Source organism: Chelon labrosus (genome assembly GCF_963514085.1).
Source record: "Chelon labrosus genome assembly, chromosome: 2".
Lineage (NCBI taxonomy): Eukaryota > Metazoa > Chordata > Actinopteri > Mugiliformes > Mugilidae > Chelon > Chelon labrosus.
Window position 1 is genome coordinate 910,473 of NC_140338.1, and position 19,294 is coordinate 929,766.

The window sequence follows — 19,294 nt, forward strand, 5'->3', positions numbered from 1 at the left end:
ACTCCTTCCATGTATCCATCACCCTGCATCAGCCCCAATCGCCTGTCAGTCCTGCTCGACCCAGGCTGCGTATCCGTAGCGGTGGGGTAAATTCCCTGAACATCCGCCCTTTGGAATATTCTCGACGCCCCCTGGCTGTGGTTCACTCCAATGCAAAACTGGCCCTGGTCAACAGCAGGTCTGTGTCTAACAAGACCTTCGTTCTAAATGACTTTTTCTCTCGTCACAATCTGGATTTCCTGTTTTTAACTGAGACATGGATTGGTGCTGGAGTTGGCCAGTCTTCTGTTTTCGGTGAACTTTGCCCAACCAACTGCTCATTCATTAGCACACCGAGGTGCGTCGGAAGAGGAGGCGGTGTGGCTCTTGTTTTTAGCAATAACTTTAAATTACGGACACTCTCTGTTGGGAGTTTTTCTACTTTCGAACTGCAGTGTGTCATTGTCGAATCTGCTATGGCCCCATTGGTTTGTGTACTGATCTATAGGCCCCCTAAGCCTGACAAAGACTTTATAACCGAGTTCTCTGACTTTCTCTCCCATTTCGTTTCACTGTATGATCGCCTCCTCATACTTGGTGACTTCAATATCCACGTCTGCTGTCCAGACAAACCTATGGTTAGCGAATTCTGTGGTGTAATAGATGTCTTTGGCCTTACGCAACATATAAACAAAGCTACTCATAAACTGGGACATACGCTTGATCTCATTTTATCTTACGGTTTTACTGTTGATAATATTGTGATTGAGGATGCCACTTTCTCTGATCATAAGCCTATTATATTTGACATCACCCTCTCCAGTCCCCTGCGAGCTGCCAGAACCCAAGGCCGTTACTCTCGCCATATTCACTCTCTTACTGCAGCTCAGTTTTCGGATGAATTTCTAAGTAAAACTGTTGCATCTACCATTGCAACAGCGGAATCATCCTCCTCTAGCCCAGATGAATTAGTTACCCTTTTCCACTCATCTTGCTCCTCCATTCTTGACTCTGTAGCTCCTCTCACTTACACCCGCCCCAAATTAAAATCTCATTATTGGCTAGATGAGGCCACACGCTCTCTCAGGCAGGCCTGTCGTAAAGCTGAAAGGAGATGGAAAAAGGATCACCTCACTGTCTCCTTAGAAATGTTTAAATCTGCATTAGCTTCTTTCCAGGCAGCAGCAAAAAAAGCCAGAGCAAAGCATCTCTCTAGTCTGATCAGTAAACACTCAAATAGACCTAAAATTTTATTTAGCACTATAAACTCTGTTATCAACCCCCCAAATTCTCCAGTCCCTGATGTATCCACTGACACCTGTGAGAAATTCCTCAAGTTTTTTACCACCAAAATTGAGAACATTAGATCACTGTTTACCCCCACCTCATCTTTTGCTCCGCCTGATTGCCCAGGTGTACCAGCTATTTTTAACAAATTTCAGCCTATTTCTTTCACTGAATTGAGGGATTTGGTATTGCACATGAATCCTATTACATCACCCCATGATGCCATTCCCTCCTCTATTATAAAGGATGTTTTTGATGCAGTTGGCCCCTCCATTCAGATCATTTTAAATTCATGCCTTGCAACTGGCATTGTCCCGACAATTTTCAAGCATGCGGTTGTCCAACCCTTGCTTAAAAAACACAACCTCGACGCCAATTGCCCAAAAAACTACCGCCCCATCTCCAAGCTTCCTTTTATTTCTAAGGTCCTGGAAAAAGCTGTTCTGTCACAGCTGACTCCCTTTCTGACCACTCACAATATATTAGAACCTTTTCAGTCAGGTTTCAGATCCCTTCATAGCACTGAAACAGCCCTGCTTAAAGTAACTAATGATCTGCTTCTCACACTAGATTCAGGCGATAATGCCATCCTCATACTACTGGATCTTAGTGCCGCTTTCGACACTGTTGATCACAACATCCTCCTCACTCGCCTTGATCAGCAGGTGGGCATTAGAGAGACTGCACTACTCTGGTTCCGTTCCTATCTTAATGACAGGACTTTTTCCGTGTCTATTGGCCAGTTCTCTTCATCATCTGCTCCTGTTTCATATGGGGTCCCTCAGGGGTCCATCTTGGGTCCTATCCTCTTCAGCCTGTATATGCTCCCATTGGGTGACATTATAAGAAAGCATAACATCTCTTTTCACCTCTATGCAGACGACTCACAGCTGTACCTCCCCCTGAAATCCAGGGACTCCATACAATCTCTCCTGGTCTGTCTGGAAGATGTCAAAATTTGGATGGCTAACAACTTCCTCCAGCTAAATAGTGACAAGACGGAAGTTATCATTTTTGGCCCCCCCAAAGCAAGATGCACTGTAGTGCAAAACTTAGATCACCTCATCCCATCTGTTAAACCCTATGCCAGAAACCTGGGTGTCATCCTCGACTCCGACCTCTGCTTTGACAAACAGATTAGTTCTGTTGTCAAAAATAGTTTTTATCAGCTCAGAACAATCTCCCGCCTCAAATCTTTCCTATCTCACAACGACCTTGAGAAAGTCATCCATGCCTTTATTACATCACGGCTGGATTATTGCAACTCCCTCTACCTTGGTCTCCCCCAATCCTCAATTAGACGTTTACAGCTGGTCCAAAATGCAGCTGCGCGTCTTCTAACTGGCACTAGGAGGCGTGAACACATCACCCCCATTTTGGCCTCCTTGCACTGGCTCCCGGTTGTTTTTAGGATTCAGTTTAAAGTTCTATTATTTGTTTTTAAGGCACTAAATGGGCAGGCCCCAACCTACATCACCAACCTTGTACAGCCCTACTCAGTGCAAAGGTCCCTGAGATCCTCAGGTAAAGGGCTTCTCCATGCGCCGCGTTCTTGGCTCAAACAAAGGGGTGATAGGGCTTTTGAAGTTGCTGCTCCACGTTTGTGGAACCAGCTCCCCCTGGATATTAGATCTGCCCCCTCCATTTCTGCCTTCAAATCCAGGCTAAAAACTCACTTCTACTCCCTGGCCTTCCTTGTTCCCTAATCCTGTACTCCTGCTTATTTTCTGTGGTTTCTTTTAATTATGTTTTTATGACTAATGGTCTAATGTGTTTTCTGTATTATTTGTTTTAATCCTTGTTATCCCCTGTACAGCACTTTGGTCAGTTTATGCTGTGTTTAAATGTGCTTTATAAATTAAATTTACTTACTTACTTACTTACTGACTGACAGCTGATGAAGGGAGTCTCTGTAAACACTCATTTATCTCCTCTCTTCTTTTTTCTTCTCTCTACAGATGGAGGTTGTGATCTTTGTGAAGAGGACAGTGTGTGAGCTGAGAGAGAATGAGCTGTGTCCTGGTGATCCAGAGGTTGAAGCAGCAGCAGCAACTGAGTTTTACATTTATATGTGATATTATTGGTGTATTCATGGTGATAAATGATAACGATTGATTGAAGTTGGAGTTACAGTGGTGCTCATCTGAAACTATAGTGTGTGTTAACAACCCGATACTCACCTGTGATTAGAGGATGTGATTCAGGTGAACCTGGGTGGTAGCTTCTTTCCCTGTTCAGTGGTTCTCCAGACAAACTCTCCAGACTCAACGTGTCTTCCTGACCTGAAGATCTTGCTCAGAATCACCTCTACACACACTGATTCATATTTTAAGATTGTTTTTGAAAATCTTAATTTTGCATCGTTTAATAATAAATATAAAGATAAATCCACTTATTACAGGTTTCCATTAAGTTTAATTCATCTTTTATCCCCTTAATGTGTCTGAACTGGAACTTCCCCACATAAGTGCTCTTTAATATCTTTCCATGTTGCTTGGTAATCAGAGTTGCACCAACAGAACAAGTTTCTCAGTTGAGCTGATGACCTGTACATAAGAAGTAGTTGCATTACCTGTATCCATCATTTGCACTGTTTGTGTAGACAGACAGAAAAGAAAAACTACAGTAAATAAACACTGACATTAATTCAGTTCTTATTCTGCTGAAAACACAGGAAGTAAACAGCAGTTAGAGACGAGGCAGTAAAGGACGGTGGGTAAATATCAGAATATCAATCTAATATATCAGAGATTACAGATTGTTCTGTCATGGTTCTGAGTTTAGAGTATTTCCTGTCACCCTGTTTGGTTTTCTTTGTGTTTCCTGTTTTATTTTGTAAAGTTCTTCCTTGGCGTTTCTTGTCTTGTATTACTTGTTACCTGTGTTTCCCCCTTTTTGATTGTTGGATTGGTTTCTCCTTGTGGCTCCGCCCTCATTCATTTCACCTCTGCCCACATGTATATATAGCCCTGCCATTCTCTTTGTTCTCCGTTGCATCATCTACTGTGTTTCCCTTGTTCTGTGATGTTACCCAGTTTGTCTCACCATTCTGTTCCTTGCGTTTCCTCCTGTTCCTGTGTTTAGTGATGGCCAGCTGTTGTCAGTCACTGAACTAATCACAGAAACAGGATTGTTCTAATGTTATTAAAGACAGGGAACTATCCATGGGCAATGGACTATCTACTACTGATCCTGCAATGCCCTTCAGTTACTGCAGAAAGTGAACTAACGACACAGTCTGGAATGTCCCACACTTCCTACAGACTGTGAACTAAACATACACTCTGGACATCCTCTTGATGGTTTCACTGATTTTAGAGACAGTGAACTAACCACATCTCTGTAACAACATGTTTCAAACTCTCCAAGCAGTTTGTTTTTCAGGTTCTGTGTATTTGCTGGAAACATTTAGAAGTCCCTGAAGTATCCATCAAATTATATATTTGGAAACTCCTGAGTCACTCTTGTTTTCTGCTCCAGCTGACAGAAACAGTCTGAGTGTGTTAATCCTGTAAGAGTGTGTTGAAGTCAGTGTGAAGCTGTGCTCAAACAAACCTGCATTAAAGTGGTTCAGGTGAGAAACCAGACTGCAGTTCTCTCCATCACCACCAGAGGTCTCCAACCAGCAGCAACAAGCAGACTGACTCAACACATGTACTCCTTGACTCTTTGATTCAAGCTGATACACACCCACATTGAGTGTTGTGTTCAAAGACACACACACCATCGAGCTGCCTTCAGGTGACTGTCAGAAATATCAGAGATGGAAATGTGTGAGAAATGGTAAATCAAATTAAAATCTGTCAGGCTCAGATATGAAGATTTGTTTTAAAGATCCAAAACCTGATGAAACTGATTATATTTATTATTACTATTATGGTTATTTGTTTTTATTATATTTAGAAATTAATCAGTTTGTTCAGCACATGGAAGTGAAGTGGACGTATGTAAGGAGATGGCAGTAAAGACAGAAGCTTTGACAAGAAACTAATCTCTATCTCTAGAGCATTCATTCATTCATTCATTCATTTTCTATACCGGTTATTCCTGTTAAGGGTCGCGGGGTTCTGCTGGAGCCTATCCCAGCTATCATCGGGTGAGAGGCAGGGTGTGACGAAGAGCGCTTCGTCACTTGACTTTGTAAATATGGCACCATGCACTTTTGGCTGCTCAAGTATGGGAACACATGCACTTTAATAATGGCACAAGCACTTTAATAGGAGCAACAGCACTTTATTTGCACAAGACATTTTATCACATTGCGTTTGCACATTGTTATGGCTGTAGTTTGCACGATATAGTATTGGAGTATTTGTTTCCGTGTTGTCCTTTTGTGGCCTTGGATTGGCTAGCTCCACCTGGAAGAGAGGGACATGGGGGTAAAATATGCAGCCATGTGTTAATTGATAAAACAATGAACAAGACCTAAGCTAAAGAAATGTGATGGTGGATGTAAAGTATATGTTTGCTCTTCAAGTGTATGTAGGTGCAATGTGCAATGAGGAGGTGTATTTTGTACTCACCAGTCTCTTTGTCTTCAGGGTGTTCGGGCAAAAGGCTTCCCCAGACAACGGACCCTGTGTTTTAAAGTTCTGGGGGTAACCAAGTGTAAATTGGTGTGTTTTTTTTTTTTGGATATGTGTGTTTTATTGTTCTAAAAGCAATGTGGTTTAGTTTTCATTAATAATAGGAATTTGAACCATTCACAACCATTCATACTCACACGCATACCTACGGCCAATTTAGAATCACCAATGAACCTAACCAGCATGTCTTTGGACGGTGGGAGGAAGCTGGAGAACCCAGAGAGAACCCACGCAGACACAGGGAGAACATGCAGACTACACACAGAAAGGAACCAGTCGGCCTGGATTAGAACCGGTGACCTTCTTGCTGTGAGGCATCAGTGCTAACCACCTCGCCACTGTGCCGCCATCTCTAGAGGAATAAACAAGATTTAAAAAAAAATCTCTGCTGTCTCTTAAAATACTACATTTATAAAACGTTTCTGCATGTACATGTACATGACTTTTTACTAAAGGTTTGATTTCATTGGTCCAAACAGTGCAGTGTGAGCGCCCCCTACAGGAGGGATCACAATCTGCTCTAACTCAACCACAACCTAGAAATACACGAATTCAACAATAAAATAAATCTCTGGACAGAGAGAGTTTGACACTAAAATAAAGAACAGATGTTTTATGTGTCAATCAAACACCAAACGTTCTGTCTTTACAGAGACAGCCTGTGGTTTTCTGACCTTATTCTAAGATAAACTAGTATTTATTACTGGACAGGAAACTCTGAGCTCCTTCTTATTTTAGTAAAGATGTAAGTCCTTCTATTACAGTAAATAATAATTCAGTTTTCCTCAACAGGGACAGAAACTACATGTTCAAACCATGTTGCTTTAAGTGTAGCGGTATATTCTAGAATATTTTATTGTCTCAGTTTTTGCCTCTGAGGATTTACCATAAAATGTGCTGGTGAACTTTGAATGTTTTTCCAGATCTAAGTTTCTGTGAAGACATATGTCCTCACTCTTTGATTTGAAACACAAGAAAATCCTTCTCCATTCAGTAAAGAAGAAATAAACCATTTGAACAATCACTGCTAATCCGTCTTTAAATTATGTTTCAGGTTAAACAGATTGTAACCTGTAATGTGGTTCCTATCTGACATATTTGGAACATGAAGAGAATAGAAATATTTAAAAAATGTTTTTCTGTGAGTCTGATCCTCACTGATTAACTCACCTGATTTCCTGTAAGCGGAGAGGGGAGGAGCTCATCTGAGCAGGTGATCAAGGTTGATGAGAACAGGAAGAGAACTCTGAAATCAGCTCAGAGTTTTATTGTGAATGGACAGAAGAAGGTTGAACGATGAGACAGGGTGAGTGTTAACACAACATTATCATTTGAGTCTGTTTTCTCTTTATGGACTGTGGAGGGAAGAAGATTCACAATGAACTTCTGACGGTTAAAATAAAGAAAAGTGTGTGTAGTGTTTTCTTGTTGTTTTCTTGGTGCGACTCTTGAAAGACTTGTTGGTCCTGATTCTTTTGCTCTGAGCTCACAGTCTGTGTCGCTGGTTTATCTCTCAGACTGACTCCATTAGAGGAGGACAAGAAGGACAGAGCAGAGTCTCCAGGATCCAGATGTCTGTCTATGAAGAGTCCAGACTTCATAGTCCAGACTTCATAGTCCAGACTTCAGTGATGAATCTGGACCTTCAGACGCAAAGTAAGAGAAATGCTACAGAACGACTGGAACAGTGTTTAGTGTTGAGGACCTGCAGCTTCCTGTTTCTTCTGTCACATCAGGTTAATAATACTGAGCTCATCTGTTTAATGTAACATGATCTACAAGAACATTTGGACTTATTTACTTTCACAGTTTTTGAGATTTATAGATCTCATTAATTAAAGGTTCATGGTGGAGGATTAAATCAGTCACAAAGAAGAAGCAGCATTCTGAGACTTCTCTTTATTCAGTTTGAGTTGACATACAAGTATTTTTGTGCCAAGCTACAGGTTACAGTAGTTATCACAGGTTTTTAAGATGAACTCTATTCTAAAAGTCTTTAGTCATTAAAACATGTTCCTGTGGTTTTGTGATCACACTCTAATGTAAATGTATATTTATTACTTCACTGGACAGGAAGATCTGAACTCCTTGGTAATTTAGTAAAAATGAAAGTAGATATATTTTGTAAACATTTAACAACTACAGCTCCCATGTGTCTGACACAAATGAATGTGGCTGAACATGACAGAGCAGGTTGGATCAGTTTTGTTTGCAGCATGATAACAAGACTCATAGGCTTATGTATTCAACATAGACATGCTGCCAATAGAGGGGAAAGTCTGAGTGACCATTCACTGGTTTACAGTCTGGACTGTTTACAGAGACACAATAACCAGGAATAAATAATCTATATGGTCAACAATGGAACAATGTTCACATGGAGAACAAGAAGCAGTGACACACTGACTGTTGTTTAGTGAAAACTGGAGAGAAACTATGTCCTTTTACCTCAGTCAGTTTCATTCTGTCTTGGAGAATATAACATATGAGCTTGTACATTTCATCAGAGTGGTTTAAAATAGGTTTTGAAAGTTTCTGGTTTAATGAAGAAATCAGCTGACTGGAGAAGACAGACTGTAACTGAAGTTGATGTAAACTCACTGAGTGTTACTGGTTTACCTCTCAGACTGACTGAAGTCAGGAAGATGGAGGAAGAGGAGGATGGAGCAGAGTCTACAGGATCCAGGTGTCTGTCTATGAAGAGTGACTCGTCCAAACAATTTGTTCCTCCACTCTTCAGTAATGAACCTGGACCCTCAGACACAAAGTAAGAGACTGTTTCTACTGTAAACTGACCTGATGGAAGATGATGATTTTAGGATGAAGCAGAAATGTTCTCCTGAAAGATTTATTTTCATGATGCAGATGTTTTAGTGCAGGTAGGTAAGATCCTAGTCTGGGTTTTAGAACCAGGAAGTACTGATGGTATTTCTGTAGTAAAACACCTGAGAACCTCCATTTCATAATGTCCACTCATCAATATTCAGATATATTTGTCCTAATGTTGAAGTGTGTAAGGATTTTCAGCTGAATTTGTATTAACAGCAAACGGCAGTCAGATCACTCAGTGTTTAATAAGACAGACAGATAGGAAAAGCAGTTGATTGGTGTTGATGAAAGCAGGAGAGTTGAAATCAAAGGAAGTAAATTCAAACTTTTCCTGTTCTCTGTGAGCGTCTGAGCTTCTGGACAGTGATGTCAAATGTTGACAATCTGCAAATGATTTTAGTGATGAAGAAATGTGTTGACAGAGAGAGGAAGAGGAGTCCTGTTTCTGTGGAGGAGCAACTGTCCTGCTGTGCTTTGTGTCAGGACGTCCTGAAGGATCCAGTCTCTAGCAGCTGTGGACACTGGTTCTGCAGACAGTGCATCACCTCATACTGGGACCAGTCTGCTTCATCAGGAGACTCCTCCTGTCCCCAGTGTGGACCAAGATCCAGAAGAAGACCTGGAGTGCAGACAGCCAGTCAGAGCAGCACTGTACAAAGTAAGACTGTACATCTGTCTGCTGATGGACTCTTTTCTGGAAACCTGTTGATTTAATCCAGACACATTGTTGTGTTCTACATCATGGGGATTTAAGATCATTCTAAATATCATTGTAAATGAACTCCCAGTGAAATGTCACTGCATTGTTTCTGCTCCAGAGTAATAACAGCAGGACAGAGAGGAGTGAATGCTGTGTATTACAGACAGTCACACTGACTAACAGCAGCCTGAGACACAACAAGAGACACAGACTCTGAACAACAGCCCACATTAGCTTTCCTGCTAACGTCTCCTTCTTCTCTAACCTACACACATCTTGTCCTGCAGATCCACTTGTTGGCCTCTCGCCCGATGACAGCTGGGATAGGCTCCAGCAGACCCCTGCGACCCTTAACAGGAACAAGCGGTTACAGAAGATGAATGAATGAATGAATGAACATTCCTTTAGTTTAATTTATTTTCTTTGTTTTCATGCACTTCACATATCAGCTTTATTTTATTCTTTACTGATTTCTTTACTCATAAGTGAGTTTCGTTAATGACTGCTGAAGCAAATGAAACTCCTGCTGAGACCAGCCAGTGGGAGGCTTTTATTGTGAAACAGCCAGAGGAAATGCAGTGTATTTGTCATGTGATTATCAGTATTTGGTTATTTGTGCTATAAAAAACAAAAGATAAACATAATGTGTATCATTTTAGTGGTAGTGCAGTTTTATATATAACAAAGAGGATTGAACGTATTCCATAGAGGAAACAGAGCCGGAGGTCCTGGGGTTGGATCGTTCAATCTCTGGGGCAGAAGTTGCTGCGGCAGTGAAACAACTCTGCGGCATCTCAAGGAAATTGTAGGGCTGTCCCGGCTGACACGCCTCTGCAACATTGCGTGGACATCGGGGGCAGTACCTTTGGAGTGGCAGATCGGGGTGGTGGTCCCCATCTTTAAAAAATGGGACCAGAGGGTGTGTTCCAACTTTACGGGGATCACACTCCTCAGCCTATTGGAAAAGAGGGTCCAGTTGATGGTTGAACCTCAGATCGAGGAGGAACAATGTGGTTTTCATCCCGGACGTGGAACCATGGACCAGCTCTTTACCCTCTAGGGTAAACTAGGGTGCTAGAGGGGAAATGGGAATTTGCCCAACCAGTCCACATGTTCTTTGTGGATATGGAGAAGGCTTACGACCGTGTCCCCAGAAGCATCCTGTGGGGGGTGCTCCGGGAGCACGGGGTGGATGGCCCCTTACTAAGAGCCATTCAGTCCCTGTACCAAAGGAGTGCGAGTTTGGCCCGTGTAGCCGGTAGTAAGTCGGACCTGTTCCCAGTGAGGGTTGGACTCCGCCAGGGCTGCCCTTTGTCATCGGTTCTGTTCATAATCTTTATGGACAGAATTTCTAGGCACAGCCGGGTGGGGAGGGTGTCAGGTTCGGTGATCGGAGGATCTCGTCCCTGCTTATGCAGATGATGTGGTCCTCTTAGCTTCATCGAACAACAACCTCCAGCTCTTGCTGGGCCGGTTCGCAGCTGAGTGTGAAGCGACTGGGAGTCTGAGGCCAAGTCTGAGGCCATGGTCCTCAGTTGGGAAAGGGTGGATTGCCCACTCCGGGTCGGGGAGGAGGTCCTGCCTCAAGTGGAGGAGTTCAAGTATCTCGGTGTTTTGTTCACAAGTAAGGGTAGGAGAAGAGCTGCAGACAAGCTGCTGAAGCTCAACCTGCTGCTGAAGCTGTCAATCAAACACTGATGTTTCTTCCTAAAACATTTCATAGTGAGAAGAAAAACACTCTTTACAACTAGACTTTAAGTCAGTTTTCTGTCCTTTGTGGCTTCAAACAGGGATGAGTGTTTTCTTTCTGTCTCATGTTTGTTCTTCTTTCCAGCAGATGTTGGTCTGCAGGAGGTTTTAGATGAACATAAGATCAGTCTGAGGAGGAGATGTGAACATGTGACTGAAGGAAATGATGTAGCAGGAAGTGGAACCCTCCTCAACAGGATCTACACTGAGCTCTACATCACAGAGGGACAGAGTGAAGAGGTTAATACCCAACATGAGGTGAAGCAGCTTGAGACAACTTCCAAGATGAAGGCCCTCCATGACACTCCAATCAAGTGCCACGACATCTTTAAAACCTTACCTGACCAACAGAGACACATCAGAGTCGTTCTGACCAACGGCGTCGCTGGTGTTGGAAAAACCTTCTCAGTGCAGAAGTTCACTCTGGACTGGGCAGAGGGTTTGGAAAACCAAGATGTCAGTGTGGTGATTGTGCTTTCGCTCAGGAAGCTGAACTTGATCAGAGATGAGCAGTACAGTCTTCTCAGGCTGCTCCATGTTTTCCATCCAACATTACAGAAGGTCACAGCAGAGGAGCTGGCTGTCTGTAAACTTTTGTTCATCTTTGATGGCCTGGATGAAAGCAGACTTTCATTGGACTTCAACAACAGTGAGGTTGTGTCTGATGTCACACAGAAGGCATCAGTCAACGTGCTGCTGACAAACCTCATCAAGGGGAAACTGCTTCCCTCGGCTCTGGTCTGGATCACTTCCCGACCTGCAGCAGCCAATCAGATCCCTCCTACATGTGTTGACAGGCTAACAGAAGTACGAGGCTTCACTGACGCCCAGAAGGAGGAGGTTCAGGAGGAGGTTCAGTGATGAAGAGCTGTCCAGCAGAATCATCTCCCACATCAAGACATCCAGGAGCCTCCACATCCTGTGTGGAGTCCCAGTCTTCTGCTGGATCACTGCTACAGTTCTGGAGCACATGTTGACTACAGAGCAGAGAGGAGAGCTGCCCAAGACCCTGACTGACATGTACTCACACTTTGTGATGGTTCAGACAAAGAGGAAGAAGAACAAGTACCATGAGGGACATGAGACGAGTCCACAGGAGCTGATGGAGGCTGACAGGGAAGTTCTTCTGAAGCTGGGGAGGCTGGCGTTTGAACACCTGGAGAAAGGAAAGATCATGTTCTACCAAGAAGACCTGGAACTCTGTGGTCTTGATGTAACAGAGGCCTCAGTGTACTCAGGAGTTTGTACAGAGATCTTCAAAAGAGAGAGTGTGATCTTCCAGAAATCAGTCTACTGCTTTGTTCATCTGAGCGTTCAGGAGTTTCTGGCTGCAGTGTACATGTTCCACTGTTACACCAACAAGAAGACAGAGGTGCTGAAGAACTTCCTGGGGAACAAATATCAAAAGAAGAAATCAAACTTGTCTTTTCTCCGGAAGATTTTTTATTATTTTGGAAAGGAGCCTAGCTGTGTCTTATCTCTGGATGACTTCCTGTATGGAACCATGAAGGAATCACTGCTCAGTAAAAATGGTCACCTGGACCTGTTTGTTCGCTTCCTTCATGGCCTCTCTCTGGAGTCCAACCAGAGACTCTTAGGAGGTCTGCTGGGTCAGACAGAGAACAGTCCAGAAATCATCCAGAGAGCCATCAACAAGCTGAAGGAGATGAACACTGATGAAATCTCATCAGCATCAACATCTTCCACTGTCTGATGGAGATGAACGACCTCTCAGTTCATCAGAAGATCCAAGATTTCCTGAAGTCAGAGAATAGATCAGAGAAACTCTCTAAGATCCACTGCTCAGCTCTGGCCTACATGCTACAGATATCAGAGGAGGTTCTGGATGAGTTGGACCTGGAGAAGTACAACACATCAAAGGAGGGACGACGGAGACTGATCCCTGCTGTGAGGAACTGCAGAAAGGCTGGGTGAGTCCTGATGTGATCACTAACAGAATCAATCAGTGGAGATTAGTAGTTTAGTTCTTCAGTTCAATTCTACCAACATGCTAAACATTAGTAGCACATGAATGTATTGACAGCAAGAAAGAAGGAAGTAGATGATGAGAGGCGCAGAGCCATTCCACGGGGGGCGCATGGTGCGGATGGAATTAGAGGGTGACAATTTTTCGCGACTCCCACGAGTCACGGTATTTCCGCGGGTGTCCCGCGGTACAGGAGTCAATTTCGCTGTTGGTAACGCGATAGGGACGGGATAGAGTAAATAATCAACCGGAGTGGGCGAGAGCAGGACGGAGTCGGAGATTAAATTAAAAAATGGCCCTGCAGTGCGGCGAGTGTGCCCAACTTTAGACAACAACATAGGGAGCGGGATGGGATTTGGGAGACTTTCTCTCGGGATTTTGCGGGACAGGATTTTTTGGGGGGGCAGTCAAGTGATCGGGATTCGACGGGAGTATTTTTGTTGGCTCGGGATGGGATGGGAGCGACAATTGATTCCCGTGTCACCCTAGATGGAATGAATGAATCAATAAAGGACACTGCTAGCAATGAGATGGACAAGTTTTTGACGGGCTCCCACACAAACCTGTTACACTAAACATAATTACACAGTGAAGTTTACTTTTATTTGTTCAAAAAAGGTTGAGGTTTGAATCTGCTTCACCTCATTGTTTCATAATTACAATATGTGAAATAAACTACAATGGAGTATTTTGATTTTCTTATGTACCAAAGTGGGGCCCAGTAGAGAAAGTTTGGGAACCACTGCCTTAATGGTAGAGAGGATGTCTACCTCCTGAACCCAAATTGGGAGCTGGTTCCTCAGGAAGATAACTGAAGGCTCTACCTCCCATTCTACTTTAGAAACTCTAGGAACCACAAGTAGGCCTGAACTTTGAGAAAGAAGAGTCTATAGGGTAATACTATAGTCAAACATAAACCCGAAGTTCATCAGAGCAGTACGGGAGTTCAGGAAAATGGTAAATGGTGACTGGCCTTGCTTTTATGTAGTGCTTTTCTACTTCTTGGTACTCAAAGCGCTTTTACAGTCACAGACGCATCTACCCATTCGCTCACACACGCACATTCATACACCAGTGCCACGCACTGGGAGCAAGTAGGGGTTCAGTGTCTTACTCAAGGACACTTCGGCACGTGGCACATTCCAGGGATCGGGTTCGTGGACAATCCGCTCTACCTACTGAGCCACAGCCACCCTGCCATGCCATTCAGAGAAACTATACGATCAGATCTCTTCAGTGTTTAGGTCAAATACAAATACAAATACTTCTGATTTTGTCTCAATTTAGAAGTAAGACGTATAAACATATAAGTTTAAGTGTAGGTCCCTGCATAGACCCTTTGGAACTCTAATTTTGTATGAGTGGAAGAACTTCGGCTGACATGGACAAACTTCAGCACTAAGATCTGGCTGGACAAATATAGAGATGAAATAGTTATTCAGTCGGTATCTAGAATGTAAATGATATGATTTAACAACAGATTTTATATGTTTTCTAATCACAGACTTACTGGATGTGGACTCTCAGAGGCTCACTGTGAAGTTGTGGCCTCAGCTCTGAAGTCCAACCCTTCCTACCTGACAGAGCTGGACCTGAGTGGAAATTACCTGAAAGACTCATTAGTGAAGCATCTGTCTGCTGGACTGGAGAGTCCAAACTGTAGACTGGAGACTCTGAGGTTAGTTCACTGACTGGAGCTGTTGTTGTCTTTATTTATTCAATTCAAATCTTCGACTGATGTGTCAAAACTTGATGAAGGACCTCCTGAACCCAAATTGGGAGCTGTTTCCTCAGGAAGATAACTGAAGGCTCTACCTCCTATTCTACTTTAGAAACTCTAGGAACCACAAGTAGGCCTGAACTTTGAGAAAGAAGAGTCTATAGGGTAATACTATAGTCAAACATCTCCTCTAGGACCTGTTATGATGTTGATGGGATCAGAAGCTGACATGGCTTCTGATCCCAAGGTGTGTGTTAAAGCAGAGTCCTAAACAGCAGCCTAACACAGGCCCAAACATACCAACAAAGCAGGATTCAGGCTCAGTGTGAGGATTTAGAACAGAAGCTGGAGAAGAGACAGGACTCTGTTGGAATGACTGCAGAAAGAAGGCAGGTGAGACCAGTCATAGTGTTTGTGATTTAGAGCCAGAACAGAGTTTATGTTCCTGAACAAATCACACTCTGTTTCAGAATCATCAACTATTTCATCTCTGAGGTTAAACATGGAGACATGGAGTGTATGAAGAGATCTCTGATCAGCAAAGTTTGAACTGCAGCACAAACTCCCAGATCTTCTGCTTCTGCTGCTCATTTGAACCTGACAAAAGGTTGAGATCATTTCCAGAGTCGAGGGTCTCTGACTACAAAGGCTCAGTCTCCTCTGGTTTTTAGCCTCCACCCAGGAATTAGTAACAGAGCTCTACTGGAGGAGGGTTAACATGTCAGAGATACAATCAGGGACCAACATCATACCAGACTGAAAGTCATCATTGAAACTTTATCATCTGTTCTAAAATACACGGAGAAGCAGTGAAGGGATGCTACAACTGGTGTTACATGTTACGGGGTTTAGTCAGTAAGTGATGATGTCTGTAGAAGACATGATGAAGATCCACAAAAACAGAAGGACAAAGTTGGTCACACATGTCTGATTGGATTTAATCTACATCTTTTATTCTTTGTTCAGTTTGTGGAGCTGCAGGTTGTCAGAGATCAGCTGTGATTCTCTGGGACCAGCTCTGAAGTCCAACCCCTCCCATCTGAAACATCTGGACCTGACTAACAACAGTCTGAAGGATTCAGGAGTGAAGCAGCTGTGTGGTTTTCTGAAGAGTCCAAACTGTAGACTGGAGACTCTGAGGTCAGTTCACTGTCTGTTACTGTTGTAGATCTGATATGTTTAATCACCAACTGAATCTAATTCGTGTTCATCCAGAAGTTTCCTCCATAAATCTGTAAATGTCCTTTAGTTCAAGACGAGTGTTTATATCACAAAATGTAGAAATGTCCACTGTTAGTTGTTAAAGTCAGTGAACCTTAAAGGCTGTTAGGACACAGCAATGCTGAGCTACACATTTAAAACCTGAACATATCTCATTGAATTATTCACGATTTAATCTACATCTTTTATTCTTCATTCAGTTTGAGGAGCTGCAGTTTGTCAGAGATCAGCTGTGATTCTCTAGTCTCAACTCTGAAGTCCAACCCCTCCCATCTGAAACATTTGGACCTAAGTAACAACAGTCTGAAGGATTCAGGAGTGAAGCAGCTGTGTGGTTTTCTGGAGAATCCAGACTGTAGACTGGAGACTCTGAGGTCAGTTCACTCTTTGTTACAGGGGCTCACACACCTCACACTGTCACATATTACTGTCTGCAGAAGACATGATGAAGATCCACAATAACAGAAGGACAAAGTCAGTCAAACATGTCTGAATAGATTTAATCTACATCTTTTATTCTTTATTCAGATTGTGGAGCTGCAGGTTGTCAGAAATCAGCTGTGATTCTCTGGGAGCAGCTCTGAAGTCCAATCCCTCCCATCTGAAACATCTGGACCTGAGGGTCAACACCCTGAAGGATTCAGGAGTGAAGCAGCTGTGTGAATTTCTGGAGAGTCCAGACTGCAGACTGGAGACTCTGAGGTCAGTTCACTGTCTGTTACTGTTGTAGATCTGATATGTTTAATCACCAGCTGAATCTTCTGTTCATCCAGAGCGTGCCTCCATAAATCTGTAAATGTCCTTTAGTTCAAGACAAGTGTTTGTAGCAGAAACTGTAGAAAATGTCCACTGTTAGTTGTTAAAGTCAGTGAAGCTTAAAGGCTGTTAGGACACAGTAATGTTGAGCTGCACATTTAAAACCTGAACACATCTGATTGAATAATAATGATTTAATCTACATATTTTATTCTTTATTCAGACTGAGTGAATGCAGTTTGTCAGAGATCAGCTGTGATTATTTGGTCTCAGCTCTGGTGCCCAACCCCTCCCATCTGAAACATCTGGACCTGAGTAAGAACAACCTGAAGGATTCAGGAGTGAAGCAGCTGTGTGGTTTTCTGAAGCATCCAGACTGTAGACTGGAGACTCTGGAGTAAGTTCATTGGATTTTACTGTTGTAGATCTGATATGTTTAATCACCAACAGAATCTAATTTATCCTCTTATATAACTTTATTGTTCCTCAATCTGAAGACAAACACAAACACATTTCAATAACTGTATAATGTCAATAGTTATATTCCTGGTCAACAGATGCAGGTGTTTGAGGTGTGTTTAGTGTCTGAGCTTCCTGCTGTTTCATCGATCTTGCTGTGATCCATGTATCAGTCCATTCTGAACCACAGCTGCTGAAAGGAGATCACACACCTCACACTGTCACATATTACTGTCTGTAGAAGTTGACCAAAGTTGGTCAAACCTGTCTGATTAGATTTAATCTTCATCTTTTATTCAGATTGATGAGCTGCATTTTGTCAGAGATCAGCTGTGATTCTCTGATCTCAGCTCTGAAGTCCAACCCCTGCCATCTGAAACATCTGGACCTGACTAACAACAGTCTGAAGGATTCAGGAGTGAAGCAGCTGTGTGGTTTTCTGGAGAGTCCAGACTGTAGACTGGAGACTCTGAGGTCAGTAGATGGTTGTAGTCAGTCCATGCTACGTTCAGCAGTATTGTCCTTAACACAATTAGTATCAAAGTCAAGACATACTGGATGAGCTGCATCACTGACTGACAGCTGATGAATAGAGTCTCTGGAAACACAGATGGACGTTGTGATCTTTGCGAAGAGGACGGTGTGAGAGGAGGGAATGAACTGTGTCCTGATGATCCAGAGAGGTTGAGGCAGCAGCAGCAGCAACAGCAGCAGCTTGTGTGTAGAGAGACTCTGGACTGCAAATAAATCCTGCAGAATAAACCACATGTTTAGCAGAAAATAGGTCTTCTTGACCTGAAGATCTGGCTCAGAATCACCTCTGCAGACAGTGTTTCATTTTTGCAATTGGTGGTTTTCAAAGGAGTTTAAGAGTTGCACCAACGGAACAAGTTTCTCAGTTGAGCTGATGTACAGTACATAATAAGTAGTTATATTAACTGGTTCATACCTACTGTATATGAGTGAATGTAACCTTACTATTGTCAGTCACTTCTGTAGTTGCTATAATGCATGTATCGACTCCTTTCTGCAAGTAAAACTTTTGATCGAAACTCCAGTGACTCTGTCTTCTTGATGAAAGAAATTGAGAAACAAAAGAGAAAGATAACCCTGTTGAAAAAGACAGAAAAATAATCCCTACTACAGACAGAAAAGAACAACTACAGTAAATAAACATTGACATTAATTCAGTTCTTATTCTGCTGAAAACGCATGAAGGAAACAGCAGTAAGAGATGAGGCAGTAAAGGATGGTGGGTAAATATCAGAATATCAATCTAATATATCAGAGTTAGCGGAAATGTGACTTCCAACCATTGACCCGCCCCCCTCCCAGCAGCCTCTTCCCCTCCCCTTCAGTCCTCCCCTGTGCACCGTTGCTTCGCTTCACCTCCTCCCCGGCTTCCTTCACTGGGGATCACCGCTAAGGTTGAACGATGAGTCCCGGGTCCTGGAGCCTCCTGCGGGTCTGGTCGTGCTTGCTGAGCCTGAGCGTTTTGTCCCGGGCTCTGGAGCTGGAGGAACTGTTTGAGTTCGGAGAAGATGCCGGGGACCTGCAGCTGCTGCCCGGCTCCGACTCCACCGCAGAGCTGCCTCTGAACCAGTCACTGATGTTCTTCGACAAAACCTTCGACAAAGTTTATGTGAGTTTAAAATGTTTAATTAATGTTTGATTTCATCCATGAATGTTTGAACAGCTGCACAATAATAACACAAAGGAAAGAAACATTAGAACAAATATGTGTTAGTTTTCATGGAAGCCTCCACTCATTAATAAGATGACACACTGAAATAATTTCGACCTTAACAAATTAGACAAAACATTTCAGACTTTATGAAATAAAACTAAAATTAGGCTGAAAATGATTTAAATTCAGGCTCTGGCTCTCAGTATGCAGATCTAATCTCAAATTCACTTTCTTCCTAAAACCTTCCTGCTCTGTTCACAGAGGAAAGGGAGAAGAAATGTTTTTAAACTTACTTACTTAATTTTCCTTTTCAATCCACTAAACAGGAGATAAC

General features: G+C 42.8%; 1 pseudogene across 1 annotated transcript; it reads left to right on the top strand.

Moving 5' to 3' along the window:
• Nucleotides 1-6,719: 6,719 nt before the first annotated feature.
• On the top strand, nt 6,720-18,325 carry LOC311499578 (NACHT, LRR and PYD domains-containing protein 3-like; annotated as a pseudogene). Its single transcript, XR_014699908.1, has 10 exons — nt 6,720-7,158; nt 7,370-8,619; nt 9,104-9,318; nt 11,219-13,061; nt 14,622-14,795; nt 15,804-15,977; nt 16,259-16,432; nt 16,587-16,760; nt 17,038-17,211; nt 17,574-18,325. The product of XR_014699908.1 is annotated as an NACHT, LRR and PYD domains-containing protein 3-like (transcript).
• Nucleotides 18,326-19,294: the final 969 nt, after the last annotated feature.